At 52.5% G+C, this 11,199-nt stretch overlaps 1 long non-coding RNA gene across 1 annotated transcript in view; it reads left to right on the forward strand.

Annotated features, from left to right (window-relative positions):
- The first annotated feature begins 10,858 nt into the window (after window positions 1-10,858).
- Window positions 10,859-11,199, forward strand: part of LOC104985089 — a 107,406-nt gene continuing 107,065 nt past the window's right edge. Inside the window, exon 1 of the long non-coding RNA XR_824835.1 lies at window positions 10,859-10,940. This is a non-coding gene — a long non-coding RNA (uncharacterized LOC104985089). The remainder of the gene's footprint in view (window positions 10,941-11,199) is intronic.

Below are 11,199 nucleotides of genomic sequence, written 5' to 3' on the forward strand. Positions count from 1 at the left end.
GCACGTGCCATGCCAGGTGCCTTTCCCTCCAAGTCCCAGAGTCCGCGAGGCCCAGCTGCCCGCACCCCCGGCCGACGCGGGGCACTCGGACTGGGCCCTGGGGTCCTGAGCCGCCTGAGAGCGACGCCTCGCCTCGGAATGGGTAGGAGTCGCGCTTTTGCCCAGGGGGGTTGGGTTGGAGGGTTCTGCCAGAGGGGGTGCGCCTCCGCGCAGCCGGCGTTTCAGGGTCGCTGGCCTCGCAAGAGCGCCCCTGTCGCCCCCTTCCTCTTTTCCTTCCAGTCTCTAAGCCCTTTTCCACCATCAGAGAACCAAGCAAGGTCGTGAAGAACCTGCCCTGGGCACAGCCTGTGGCCTCCTCCTCCTCAAGGATGGGGAGCGCCCCCTCTTTCTGGGAATAGGGTTTGTTTTTGCTGTTGAGTCGCTCAGTCTGTCTGACTCTTTGCGACCCCATGGACTAGCCTGCCAAGCTCCTCTGTCCATGGGATTCTCCAAGCAAGAGTACTGGAGTGGGTTGCCATTTCCTTCTCCAGGGGATCTTCCCGACCTAGGGATCGAACATCCGTCTCCTGCATTGGCAGGCGGACTCTACCACTGAGCTACCAGGGAAGCCTGGGAATAGGGTTAGAGTGTCTTTTATTAGGCAGACGGTTGCTCGCTGATGCTGTTGAGGTGACCATGATAAGAAATTGCCCCCAAGAAGTCATGTTCTTTTGGGAGAGAGGCAGGACTAGGAAGGCCACGGGGAGGCGCAGGATTGGAGGCTCAGAAAAAGGCAGGGAGGGAGCCAGAGCAGGCTGGTTGGGGTACAGAGTAAGGGGAGAGACTGCTTCAGCTCGACCTCAGGGGAGGTGACATGGAAGCCTGGACAAGGAGAAGGAGCCCGTCTTCGGAAGATCTGGTAAGAGGGCTTTCCCCGTGGATGGAATGGTGAAGGTCTCGGCCCTGAAGTCGGAGCGAGGAGATGTGTTTGAGGAACAGCAGGGACGTCAGAGAGGGGCTTGGGGGATGTAGGAAAGGAAATCCACCTGACTCTGGGGCTCTAGTGCTCCGGCGGTCCCGAGAACGCACTGTGAGAAGCAGCTTTACGTGGTGGGTCACGCCCTGCCTTCCTCTCACTTCTGAAAATTGGCATTTATATCTTTTTTCCTCGCTCATCATCTGTCTCCATCGAGAGCTAGACCCCATGCTCCATCAGGGTCAGGATTATGTGCTGTCCCCCGAGTATCTCCCACACTGGCACAAATAGACCAGGCTTCTGAAATCGTCGGTGGAAGGATGCTGAAGGACCATTCTATAGGACAGAGTTGATCATCTCAGTGAGGCCCAGGACTTGCTGACGACCACAGGGCAAAGGTGGAGAGCAGGAGTTCTCAAATGTATTGTGCATCCGAATCCGCTTGTTCAAATCCGGATGGTTGACCCTACCCCCTGAGTTTCTGTCTCCGTGGGTTTGCAGTGGGGCCCTTCAAATGAGTTCCCTGCTGCTGCTGCCTGACGGCACGATTGCTGGTGGTCTGGGGGGATCACATCAGAGAGCCTCTGATGTTGTAGATTTGAAACGCAGCCCAGCTGAGTCTGACTTCTAAGTTCTTGTGAGCTACCAGATCCCCTGGGCCTTGCTTCTGATTGGGTAGGATCAGCTGGACCTTAGGAGCATCTGTGTGGAGGGGCTGTGCCCGGGGGCTGGGCCTATCAGAACCCCGTGTGCTGAGTCCAGTACTGGGGTGACCTGTGGACAGAGCCCCTGAAATGGTGGTGGAGACCTCAGTAAGCCCGGATCCTCCCTCCCAGCCCCCATCCACCCTATAGGCTCAGGCTTGCTTGCGGGGCCCAGGAGCTAAATTACTGCCTGATCTTATCCCTGACTCGTGGCAAACTATGCCCAATAAAATTCTTTTAAATCCTTTTAAGGAATTCCCTCGGCGGTTCCCACCTCCCTTTGGAGCCTTCCGGATTTTCAGCTCTTCTTTTCATATCTCCATGTCCCACCCCGAGAAGCATTCCTTCCCAAGCTGTTGTGTGGAAATGGATGTTGATGATGCTTGGAGAGTTTCTGGGAAAGATGGGAACGGTCCGTGTTTGCTGAACACCCGCTAAGTGCCAGGCAGGTTGCCGGGGCATTTGTGGATGTCAGCGGCACGTGTCGGGCCTGGTGGTGGGCTCTGGCTCCCAGACCTGTTTTATTTGACCCTGCTGGGTTAACATTTTCTTCAATGTTAAATTTCTTGAATTTCCAACTAATCTGAATTAGTTGGCCAACTTTTAAAAATCAGAAGATTTCACATTTTTTTTCTTTAGGAACACAGGGAGATCTGGCTGGCATCCCCCTTGTGAGTGGTGTGCTGGTACTGGGTTGTGCCCACCCCTTTGCCTGTGGTTTGCCCCTCAGCCACAGTCACGTCCTCTAAGTTGGACCCCCCGGCAGCATGAGTTGCTGTGTCTCATCTTGGTATATCGTCTGGGGCCTCACAATAAATGGCAAAGCCGGATCTGAATCCAAGCCTGCTGCTGCTGCTGCTAAGTTGCTTCAGTCGTGTCCGACTCTGTGCGACCCCGTAGATGGCAGCCCACCAGGCTCCGCCATCCCTGGGATTCTCCAGGCAAGAACACTGGAGTGGGTTGCCATTTCCTTCTCCAATGCATGAAAGTGAAAAGTGAAAGTGAAGTCGCTCAGTCGTGCCGGACCCTCAGGGACCCCATGGACTGCGGCCTTCCAGGCTCCTCCGTCCATGGGATTTTCCAGGCAAGAGTACTGGAGTGGGGTGCCATTGCCTTCTCCGAGGAATCCAAGCCTGGCTGACCTAAAAGCCCAAGTCTGTCTCTGGAAGACAAGCTGCTCTTAGAATCGGGGGCAGGAGGAAGACGTGTTGTCTCTGGCCCCAAGGAAATACCGTAAAAGGGAGTTACTGTCAGCAGTTTAAGGACATGCTTTCCCTCCCATTCATAACCCACTGTCAGTAAGTCATAAAGTTCTGGGTTGTTTTTCCATGGCAAGAAGAGTTGTCCAGAGCTGGCCAAACTTTTTAATCCATCTTGCCCCTTGAGATGAAAAGGCGAAGATTTGCAAGACAACTGGTTGGAGTTAGGAAGGGGATGTCAGGGAGGGGTGCCATTTGCTCCATGAGCTCTCCTGGCGGGTCTTGCTGAGTGTCCCTGGAGCACGGCTTGTTGCAGGAAAAATGCAGCCCTGCGAGTTGGGGTAGGGATGGGAGTTGGGGTGGCATTCGTCTGCCACCTCGCCTGGCACTCTGCTGCTTTCCTGCCCTCTTCCTAGAGTGATCTTTCCGTAGATTTCCACACAACAATTTTCTCCATGTCTTGGGCAATTGTCACCTGGGGACTCCTGTTTGGGCCAGGATCAGGATCAGGGTGAAGGTTTGTGATGCCAAGAACTGACTCATTGGAAAGGACCCTGATGCTGGGAAAGATTGAAGGCAAAAGGAGAAGAGGGTGGCAGAGGATGAGATGGTTGGATGGCATCACCAACTCAATGGACATGAGTTTGAGTAAGCTCCGGGAGATGGTGAAGGACAGGGAGGCCTGGCGTGCTGCAGTCCATGGGGTCGCAAAGAGTCAGACGCGACTTAGTGACTGAACCACAGCAGCAAGGTGGACTGGGGGAGGTTGAGGGCCACAAGAGCACAATTTACGTCTTTATTTTATAAGTTGCTATCTCTCTTATCTTGGGTTTGTCTTGCACTAATTTCGATTTTTAAAAGATATTGCATCACAATGTTAACTTGATCACGAAGCTTTGTGGCCCCTCCTTACATTTGGCTTCCTAGGCGAGGGCCTCAGCTGCCTCCCTAGCCCCAGCTCTGCTCTGAGTCTAGTGTTCTGAACTGGGAGTCAGGAGAGCTGGGCCCCAGTCCAGCCTGTGCCCCTTGACTCGCTGTGTGACTGGACCAAGGCCCGTCCATGCCCTGAGCCTCTCAGCTGCACCACCTAGCCCAGAAAGGGCTTAAAATGATACGGTAGTTTTTATTATAGTATATCGATTCTAAAATGATCCAAGACACCCACTGAGGCCATGCATCGTCTCCATTCCCTGGGGCTTTGGGGCGTAGGACGCCTCCCTGACTCTGATCATTATGGGGTACCTCTGTCATCTTCCCGCCACCCCACTCGAGGTGTTTCTCTGGACAAACACCAGGTCTCTGTGGCTGTTGAGTGGAGTGATCTCTGATGACTTTGTTCATTTCCCCCCGGAGGGAGATGCTCAGTTCTGGAAGTGTGGGCATGCACCCTCTTCTTTGACGTCTTGTTTCTTGTTCTTGGGCTTCTCTTGTAGCTCAGCTGGTAAAGAATCTGCCCGCAGTGCAGGAGACCTGGGCTTGATCCCTGGGTTGGGAAGATCCCCTGGAGAAGGGAAAGGCTACCCATTCCAGTATTCTGGCCTGGAGAATTCCATGGACTGTATGGTCTATGGGGTCACCAAGCGTCAGACACGACTGAGGAAATTTCACTTTTCTTGTTCTTTGGTTTCATTCACTGGCTCACACAACACACGTTCATTAAGGATCCTCTACACGCCCAGCGCATAGAAGACAAGTTTCTGGCTTTGGAAGAGCTTAGTTCCAGAGAAGGAGGCTGCACGTAGCCAATCCGAGTGTGAGTGGGATCTGCTCAGGGTAGAGGACTTCCAGTTAATTCCATGTCTGGAGATCCAAGCATGGCCTTTCCTCCTGGGAGGAGCCTGCATCCTTGGTGCTGTCTCCAAGGGCCCCCAGCCCGGAGCAGCGGATGATCACCTTCCTAATAGAATCTTCTCAAGAGTGCTGCAGTGTGACGTCTGGCATCCACACTTGAACGGGCACACCTCTGAGTTGGCGCCTTCAGTTCCTCCTGACTCCCCATCTCCACCCTCCCCCCATCCCCCATCCATGTCCCGTCCCTCCTATGGATTGTGCTTTGCCTTTTCCTGGTCTGACGCCCCCAAAGCCCACTTCAAAGCCCACCCCCTTCTTTTAGCTTTCCTCCACCGCTCCAGCTCTCGGGGGACTCTTGCACTCACTCTTTCCCAAAGCCTTTATCAGCTAATAGGCACTCCGCCTGGAGCTTAATTAAGATCTGTCTCCAGCCCAGCCAGAATGTTCTGATTTCTTTGCAGGGAGATGGCACTTGCCCAGCAGCCAGTAACAGCTGGGAGGACTCTGCCCCTCTACTTAACTGGGTGCAAACAGATGAATTTTGCTAGGGCTTCCATGTTTTTAAAAATAAGGAATTATGTGCCAATATTTAACATCGGGAGATCTCACACAAAAATCTGGATTTCTGGCTTCCCTTGAAAACTAAAAGATGTGCCAACCCTGGACCTACATTCCTCCCTGGCAAAAGCTGGCTAGAGACGGTAGCAGCTTTTTCCCTCCGATGAGACGTGGTTCTCTAGATTGCCGCAGTCGCCGCTGCTCCTTGATGGCTAACGCTGGACTCCCTTTAGGCATCTGCTTTAACTTCCTGGCCCCTGCAGGCATCAGATTTTAACCGTTGCTTTCAATGTTTTCTCTTCTAAGAGGAGAGACAGCTCATCAGAGCCCCGTGCACTGGCAGAGCCTCAGCAAGGCTCAAAGGGAGGCTGGGTGTCGTCGCTCAAGATTGTTGGGTCGGTGGGGGAGGGGAGCGTCAGGCGATTGCCATGAATCCAGGCTGTAGTTTCTTAACATCAGTGAACTTAGATGGCTCTTTGAACACTTGGCTGGTGCTGTGTTGCTTTCCTGGTATGTGTAGCAACATACTTAATGCAACTGTAAACAGTACAAAAATTAAAATACACCAACTTGTTGAGAGCACTGACCGCATGCCAGAAACTGTTCTCAGATTTTTTTTTTTTTACGTTAAATTCTCACAATGACCTTGCATGGTCGGTGCTATTATTTCCTCCGATTTAGAGATGAGGGAACAGGTAAGTCACTTCTCAGGATAGGACACAGCCGGAACACAACAAGCCGTGACCGCCGTGTCCACAGAATGACTCTGCAGCCTGGGGCTCAGCAGGACTGGAGGTGCCGGTAGAGGGTGGTTTTTAAAGTCATCCGTGTCGCCTGGGTCATTTGTCTGTGTTGTCTCGTTTCCTGGCATGGGAACATGCCGCTCTCCTGCTGGGAGTCTGTGCGTCTTGAGGCTCCCTTGCCCTGGCACAGGGTTGGGGGTTAGGCGCCCTGCATGTCAGGCCCTGGAGGTCTTTGCTCTGCAGACACACAGGAGGATAATAAGGCTTCAGCAAGAGGAGGGTGGGGTGGGGATGGGGCAGGAAAGCAGCGGCCCTGCAAGCCGGGACCGGATCCCCCCAGCCAGCCCACGGATCCCCGAAACTCAGGTGCCCCCAGCCAGCCCGGGGCATCAGCTCGTTTCCCCTGTGTCCCCACATCCAAGGTCAGCGCCCCGTTGCTCAGCTGTCTGCATCCATCTTGCTCCAGTGGAAGATTTCTGTGCCCTTGTTACTTTGCATTGCTTCTGGGCTGCGTTCCCTCTTATTTCATTTTCATTTGAAATCCTGAGCTCACCCTCTTCGGAGCTGACGGGACCATTTATTTCCAAGGCTGCAGCCGGGCGGAGGGTGGCCGACAGCTGCACGGAGGCCTCTGGGTTTCTGCCACCCGGTTTTCTCCCTGTGGACAGGGGTGGTAGGCAGGAGGACGTCTTCATTTTGCAGCAGCAAAGCTGTCAGAGCCTCAGAGCTAATCCCTTTGGCCCCAGAGGCCACCGCCTTGGTGGACTCAGTCCCCCCTGTCTTTTGTCCTTTTGGACTCAGAACCTTGAGAGGGCACAGGAGGTGCTTTGCAAGTGTCCTATCAGATACCCTTGGATCATCATAATTGGGAAGACACCTAGAGACTGTTTGCAGACCCTCTCTGAGTGTTCAGATAAGGAGACAAAGCCCAGAGAGGGCAAGAGATTTGTGGAGATTGCACAGCAAGTGAGCAACAGAGCAAGGCTGAAGGGCTCCAGCTCTTTCCATTAATTATACAAGCTGGGCTCTTCAGAATCTCAGAAGGCTCAGCCTCGACACCTCTTGCTTATGCACCAGCCATCTGGAAAGCTCTACCGCCAGCCCTCTTCCTCCTCTGGTCTTAGCTCAGGTGTATCTTCCTCAGGCGGCCTCGGACGCCTGTATCCAGAGCAACCCTTCCCCCAACTCACGTTCTTCGCAGCGTCTACTTTCTTGTCCTCAGAGCTCTGATCAGTCCCCCAAATAATCTCCTATCCGAGTTTCATTTACGTGTTTATTGTCTCCCCCACCAGAACGCAAGCTCCGTGGGGGCAGGGACCGGGCCTGGTGTCTGCTTTATTTACCCCTCTTTCTCAAGCAGCTGGCACACCAGCAGTGCTCCATGACTATATACAGAACAAAGAAATAATCCAGGTGGATTTCAGGGACTTCAGCTTATCCTCAGGTTAGGAAACAGTTTTCCTAAGTGATGAACATCTAAATGTCTGCGGAATCCCTTTCATTTGCTCTGTTGTTCAGTCACTTAAGTCGTGTCTGACTCTTTGCGACCTGATGGATGGCAGCGCCCCAGGCTTCCCTGTCCTTCACTGTCTCCTGAGTCTGCTCAAACTCATGTCCATCGAGTCGGTGATGCCATCCAACCATCTCATCCTCTGTCACCCCTTCTCCTCCTCCTGTCAATCTTTCCCTGCATCAGAATCTTTCCCAATGAGTTGGCTCTTTGCATCAGGTGGCTCCAGGTATTGGAGCTTCAGCATCAGTCCTTCATTTGCTTTAGGTCAGAATTTATTGGTAGAGATAAAGTTCGCTCCTAAAAATGCTTCAATGCCATACATCTAGCCTCACTTTGATTGGTTCATTTGATACTGTTTGCTGAGCTCCAGGTCCGTGCCACACCCTCTGCAAGGTGCTGGGTGTGCAGAGATGAGGAGGAGCTGGCGTTCACCAGAATTCTTCTCAGACTGGGTCTCAGCACAAAGGAGAAGCCATTGGCTCATGTGGTTGAAAAATTGAGGGGCTCATCTGCCTGACTCCAAAGCCCATGTTTTTAAAATACCTCCTAGGGGCTTCCCTGGTGATCCATAGGCTAAGACGCCATGTTCCCAGCGCAGGGGCCCCGGGTTCCATCCCGGGTCAGGGAACTAGATCCCACATGCCGTACATCTGAGAGTTTGCATGCCGGAAGTAAAGATCCCACACGCACTAGTTAAGACCCAGGAGAGCCAAACAAATAAGCATTGAAAAACAGCTACTTAAAAAATTACGATGTCATTTACATACAGTGAAATGCGCAGGTCCTAAGTGTGTGGGCTGATCAGTCTTGACAAAGACACACACCTGTCGAGGTTCAGAGCATTTCCATTATCCCAGGAAGTGCCCCCTCCTTTCCTGTGAGGCCTTCCTCCCCCAAAACGTGCCATCCCAGGAGCCACCACCGTCCCCATTTCTTTCACCATAGATAAGCTTTGCGTCTTCTGGAATTTCACGAGAGTGGAACCGCACTGAGTGTGCTTTTTTTGGCGTCTGCCTTCTTCGGCTCCGTGTAAAGTTCAGTGCTCAGCTTTAAACCTGGCTTATTGTTGCACATGTCACTGGTTGGTTTGTTTTCATTGCTGAGTGGTATTCCATGGTGGGCTTCCCTGGTGGCTCAGCAAAAAAGAATCCGTCTGCCAATGCAAGAGATGCAGGTTCAATCCCTGGGTCGGGGAGATCCCCTAGAGAAGGAGATGGCAACCCACTGCAGTATTCTTGCCTGGGAAATTCCATGGACAGAGGAGCCTGGTGGGCTATAGTCCATGGGGGTCTCAAAGAGTCGGACATGACTTGGCAACTAAACAGCAACAGACAAGTACTCCACTGTGTGGACATGGTACAGCTGGCTGCTCTGCACCCTTGTTGATGGGCATTCGGTGTCTGTTCCCATGAGGGGCTTCTGTAGCTAAGGCTGCTGGCGGCGGGTGGTCTGCAGGGGTGGGCTTGGCTTTCACGGCCCTCTTGCTGCTGACGCAGATCCTGTCCTTGGAGCCCCCTAGGTCTGGACTACCAGTCTCGCTGAGTCCCCTCAGGCACCCCGGAATGGAGCTCCCGGTACCTTCTCTGTCCTCTCTTCGTACCCTTGTTATGGCGCATCCTTCATGCTCACCCCCTCAGGGCCTCCCATTTATTTTCAAGAGCTTCCTTTTGAAGTAAGGGAAAAAGGAACCTTATCCATTTTTCCTTTCATTTCTACTGAAACAGGTTTAATCCTCTTTCACACAATGTGGATTCTTCTGACATATGGGGCAGAGTCTTGGACGGGAAGTAATGGGCAGAGAAGGCAGCCGAAACATGGCCTCCTATTTCAAGAGTGTCTGTTGTGGCATTTACACACTGTGGGGTGGGTTTGGAGGGGAATGCATTCTCGTCACTTCAGGCTACTGGTAAAGTCATTGAATATTTATAAAGCACCTACTGTGTGCCAAATGCTTTGCTGACTCCTGGACCCTGAATGCTTAAAAGATATGCTTTCTTCTCAGGGGTAGAGTGGTAGCTCTTGCCTTTAATTTCGTCGGGACGGGAATGAAAAATCTTTGGGGAAAAAGAAAAAAATTAGCCGTCAGCCGTAATAGTAGTTTGTGCAGTCATTGGTCCGCTCTTTTATGCATCTTGAAACAAACATTTACTGAGTGCCTGCTTTGAGGCAAGCCTTCTACTGGATCTTGGGGCTATGGCTTTGGTCATGACCGGTAAGATCTCTGTCTCCACACACATTATTTTTTACTTAAAAAATTTTTTTTTAAGATTTTTTTTGATGCGGACAATGTTTAAAGCCTTTGTTGAATTTGTTACAATACTGTTTCTGTTTTATGTTTTGGTGTTTTGGCCACAAGGCATATGGGAGCTTAGCTCCCCGACCAGGGATCCAACCCACACCCCCCAGCATTGGAAGGTGAAGTCTTAACCACTGAATCTCCAGGGAAGTCCCTTTCGTGCCCTTTAAATATTAGCGAGTGAGAGAGGCAGTGAGTAATAAATACGTGTGGAATGAGAGACAATGGTTAAGGAAGGGTGGACAAGTCAAGCGGTGAGGGTTCCAGAGCAGTGGGGGCAGCTCTGGGGAAGTGACGTCCGGGGCTGAGTCCACTCACGATCAGAGCGCTGAGCCAGAGCCTTCCTCCAGAGGCTGTCCCTTGTGCTCTTTTCCTGCGAGTCAGGGATTCTCTGTGCTGATCACCCTCATCCTGCTCTCTCTGGCTCCTGCCCCGACTGCATTCTCCTAAATCCAGTCCATCACCTGGGACAGCAGTCCACTCATGCCTGGACCACCCCTGGCTCATCCGCTCCAGCTTCCTTGGAGTTGCTCCAACTCACCAGGCGTCAGGAAAATTCTTCCCTAAGATACCTGCACGGCTTGATCACTGACTTGTTTTTAGGTCTTGGCCCAGACATCACTTTCATGGTGAAGTCTCTCCGGGTCCCCCTCTTTAAAAGTGCCGCCCCCCACCTCCGCCCCCCAGGGCCTCCCCATCCTCTGTCCTGTCTCCTTTCCCTCTTGAGTGTTTATCACCTTTTGACAAACTGCAGATTTTGATCATCTGGGCTGAGGTGAGGGAGCAGTTACCGGAATCCTAGGGAGAGAGAGTGTGGTGGAGACAGAGAGCTGTCTGGGGAGAACCACTGACCTTGGGCTGAGGAACCAGGCCGCCTGGTGAACATACTCGCTCCTCACTCCTCCGTAGGCTTCCCGTTGGCCAGGCCCAGTCAGAGGATGGAGGCAGGCACTTGTTGGCCTCTAAGGGCCCAAAGAAGGGCGGAGAAGTTGATCTGGACTGGGTGGACTTCGAACTCTTGTTTGAAGCCCTGAGCTTTTACTAAAGAGTTTGTTGGCTGTCACAGTGGGCCAGGAGTAACCCAGTGGGCTGGACTTTAGTCAGGCCGGCAGCATTTCCACCAGGATGTGTGCAGAGAATTACAAGGCCTGAATTGGAACTTCAGCTTTCCCCATGACCAGGTGGGTGATTTTGGATAAATTACCATGCCCTTAGAGTGCACATCCTCATTTGTTAAATGCAGTTAAAAATCCTTTCTTGGGATTTCCCTGGTGGTTCAGTGGCTGAGACTCTAAACTTCCAATTCAGGGGGCCTGGGTTCCATCTCTGGTCAGGGAGCTAGATTCCACATGCTGCGACTAACAATCCCACCTGCCACAGTGAAGATGGAAGATCCCGAGTGCCGGGATTAAGACCAGACACAGTCACAGAAATAAATAT

The sequence above is a fragment of the Bison bison genome, unplaced genomic scaffold, assembly GCF_000754665.1.
Source record: "Bison bison bison isolate TAMUID 2011002044 unplaced genomic scaffold, Bison_UMD1.0 scf7180017864038, whole genome shotgun sequence".
In the NCBI taxonomy this organism is placed as follows: Eukaryota; Metazoa; Chordata; class Mammalia; order Artiodactyla; family Bovidae; genus Bison; species Bison bison.